General features: G+C 39.0%; 1 long non-coding RNA gene across 1 annotated transcript; it reads right to left on the bottom strand.

Moving 5' to 3' along the window:
* Positions 1-1,275: 1,275 nt before the first annotated feature.
* Positions 1,276-2,109, bottom strand: LOC141191724 (uncharacterized). The gene is made up of 3 exons (XR_012265445.1): positions 1,996-2,109; positions 1,803-1,894; positions 1,276-1,406 (listed from the first exon to the last, which is right to left on the bottom strand). It is a non-coding gene; the product is annotated as an uncharacterized lncRNA (long non-coding RNA).
* Positions 2,110-4,022: the final 1,913 nt, after the last annotated feature.

Here is a 4,022-nt window from a genome sequence, read left to right as displayed (position 1 = left end):
TCTGGCATTGCATTATTATAGGGCAGAATAAGTCCTATATACCGTTCATGACCTAATCTGAGGGGCATTAGATGTATCACTGATATGGAGCAGTAAGCGCCCTGTGTGCCGCCACGTGGTGCATCACTAATGAGCGATATTCTACTATAGGAGACGATGTCTTCTTATATTGAAGTGAGTTCCTGGATGCTAAAACGTATTTTACAGAATCCATGAAAACAATTCCTGGATAAAATTAAGGAACTAGAAGTACAGTATGGGCCCATGGAAAATATAATTGGGATCCATGTAACCTGGACAACATAGGAGACCTAATACAGAAAAAACAAATATTTGAGCCTTGAAGGAATTGAGGGTAAACTGATTAAATTTGCTGATGACACAAAGCTAGGAGGGATAGCTAATACTAGAGAAGAGAGAGAGAGGATTCAAAAAGACCTAAATAAACTGGAGCAGTGGGCAGCAACCAACAGAATGTTTTTTAACAGGGAAAAATGCAAAGTACTACATCTGGGCAATAAAAATGAAAAAAGCATATACAGAATGGGAGGAATAGAGCTAAGCAACAGTACATGTGAAAAAGACTTAGGTATACTAATAGATCATAGACTGAACATGAGTCAACAGTGTGATGCAGCAGCAAAAAAGGCAAATACAATTCTGGGATGTATTAACAGAAGCATACAGTCTAGATCACGTGAAGTCATTATCGGTCTTTACTCCTCTTTGGTCAGACCTCATCTGGAATACTGTGTACAGTTTTGGGCACCACATTTTAAAAAAGACATAGACAAACTGGAGCAAGTTCAGAGAAGAGCGACCAGAATGGTGACTGGTCTGCAAACCATGTCCTATGAGGAACGGTTGCAGGATTTGGGAATGTTTAGCTTGCAAAAAAGAAGACTGAGAGGAGACTTAATAGCTGTCTACAAATATGTCAAGGGCTGTCACATTGTAGAAGGATCATCTTTATTCTCATTTGCACAAGGAAAGACTAGAAGCAATGGGATGAAACTAAATGGGAGGAGACACAGATTAGATATTAGAAAAAACTTTTTGACAGTTAGGGTGATTAATGAGTGGAACAGGCTGCCACGAGAGGTGGTGAGTTCCCCTTCAATGGACGTCTTCAAACAGAGGCTGGACAGACATCTGTCTGAGATGATCTAGTGAATCCTGCTTTGAGCAGGGGGTTGGACCAGATGACCCAGGAGGTCCCTTCCAACTCTACCATTCTATGATTCACCTTTTGATGCTGTATATACATACCTGATGATGGGGACGAGGAGGGCAAGCTGTTTATAGCATTGTCGCTATCAGATTCAGAAAACGATTCTTTCTGCCTGTCAGGAAGAATCAGGGGGTCGGACCAGAAGACCCAGGAGGTAACTTCCAACTCTCCCATTCTATGATTTAAGAAAAACATGTAAATCACAAGTCAATGCAGAATAAAAGGGGTGGTCTCACTAGAAGAACACCGACTAGAGGGCCTAATAGGACATATGACAGTCATAGTGAGGAAGGTTTTATGCTCCAATCTACCTTCTATGGATCAGAGCGAAAAACAACTAGCAATAATGGCTGGCATGTAATACTACATCTCTCCTACAGTATGGGCAGCTCTAATACGCGTGAATGGCTGCAATTATGGGCTATTATCACCAACGGTTTCTGAAGCCAAAAGCACAATGACCGCTAATCATTGAGGCTGAATTTGATATTATGGTATTTATGTCCTATATTATATGTTGTGCATATATATCAGCCTGGAACTCCCATTAATGACCCCATAATCTACTCACATTTCTGAGATATTTGTATTGGTTGCTGGCGTACACTCTGGAGGAGACTTCTGGTCCTCATCATTCATCGTTCTGGTAGTGATGGTACAGAGCTAAACATGGACAAAAACAAGATATGAAATACTTTTTTTTACTTTTAGAGGTCTTTTTTGTTTCACATATTTTGGATTTATTGATCACATATGGTACTTACTTTAGAAAGCCTTTCAGAAGATGATGTAAAATTTTGGAAGTCAAGGTTCTCATTGTTCTCACTTGTACCCTCCTCATCCTCTGAGACCGAATGGTCTATTTCAGAGTGATCTACAAAAGTAATGAAGTATTATTAGAGGTTGTTAGTATAAAACAGGCGTCATTTATCACAATATTAGTGGGTACTGATTATTACATTTTATGGAAGACAAGACAAACAGCCGCTTAGTCTAGATGATGTCTTCTTCTACTTACCGATAAATAAGCTGTTGTCCACATCTGAGGCAAGCTGAGGAATGTACTCTGGCTTCTGACTTAAAAGGTTGTTAAAATCTAAGTCACTCAGGAATGGATGACTCTTGATCTCAAGTGATCCTCCTGGAAAAAGAACAAAACAAAAGTGATGTGGACATTGTCAGAGATTGCTTCACATCTGAACAGTTTAACTTAATCTGAATTAATGACATAACTGAGTCAACATGAAGGAAGAAGACTGAAAGTCATAGTGTGGAGAACTAGAAATGGACAATCTGATAGAGAAGTGTTGATCCTCAAGGACATGAGTGATAAGTGTGATAGGTGAATATTAATACTAATATGAAAAGTATTATATCTCTTACCTGTCCCAAGTCTATCTGCAGGATTTGTTCTGAGCAGCTCAGTAATCAGGTTCTGTGCATTGGGAGTAGGAGCGGAATTACAATCCCAAATTATGTCACCTGTTATACAGAAAATAAAATCTCTTTACTGGACTGTAAGCTAAAGCAAAGTAAACACCTAAACCAATGTAACTGATCAAAGCAATGGTCGGATCATTCCACTTACCAATGACAATCCTGTCATAAAGCTCAGCTACAGAATCTCCATCAAATGGTACAGATCCCGTGAGAAATTTATGTAGGATTATCCCCATTGACCACCAGTCAACAGGTCTTCCATAGCCTTCTTTGAGGATGACCTCTGGGGCGATGTAATATGGGGTGCCACATAACTGGAAAACAACAGAAGATAAAGATGAAAATGATAAAATGGTTATTATAACACGTTCTCGCCATAAAAACACAATGACAAAAGATAAAATGTCAATGGAAGCGTTCTCTAGAAATGAAGAATGTAGAGAAGACACAATAGTGTGATGAGATTTGTAAAGAAAAAAAAACATATGCCAAAGGCAAGGTGAACAGATGGGGTATATTAGTTAACCAAATACCAAAGCAAAACAAAGAAAACCCCTTAAAATATAATCTTTAATAGCTACATTTAAAAGCACCCATATCAATATATGAAGACAAAATGCATAAAATGTACAATATATGGGTAGTGGGATAAACGTAGGATAATTGACATGCAGGCTTGCCCTAGAGATCCCAAATGGGCTGAGATCCCGCCTGCCAGTGGAGGTTGACACCCTAGCTAATCGGTTTGGCGCCCCCCTCCACATCGGCACTCCCTCCGTGACCCTATCCACCCCTAGACAGACATACACATATACAGATAATGATGAAAGGCAGACAGTCATGTCGCTGCTAACATGCTGAATGAAAAAAAGGCAATATTCAATGTATCAATTATATGGAAACAGGGAAGCTGATATAATGTAGTTCCACTAGTACAGATAGGATATCAAATGCACCAATCTATACACAATTCAGTATGATATATAAACCATCATTCAGAAGCCTATTATAGATACATAAAGTACATTAGTGCTGGCAATTACGGGCAACAAGAACAATATTATAAAAGCACGTGTGCTCAATTAACGGTAAATATAGGAACATAAATATGTCCAAAGTAGTAACAAGTCACCTATATAATGACATTGAGCATGAAGATAATAGTCTAGGACAGACGGTACATATAGACAACCTCAAAATCCCCCTGGCTAATCTATAATCAGGACTGATCTACACAGGACACGTCCAAATGTTGGGACAGAGCATTATCCAGTGTGCAAATTACAAAAAAAGTTGCCAAAAAAGCATTTTAGTCAGCAGTAACCAGAGGACTTATCTGTAAATTGTCCCA

This window comes from Phyllobates terribilis, unplaced genomic scaffold (assembly GCF_046119375.1).
Source record: "Phyllobates terribilis strain yellow unplaced genomic scaffold, ASM4611937v1 Scaffold_51__1_contigs__length_9155689, whole genome shotgun sequence".
In the NCBI taxonomy this organism is placed as follows: Eukaryota; Metazoa; Chordata; class Amphibia; order Anura; family Dendrobatidae; genus Phyllobates; species Phyllobates terribilis.
This window is presented reverse-complemented; position numbering and strand designations above follow the sequence as displayed.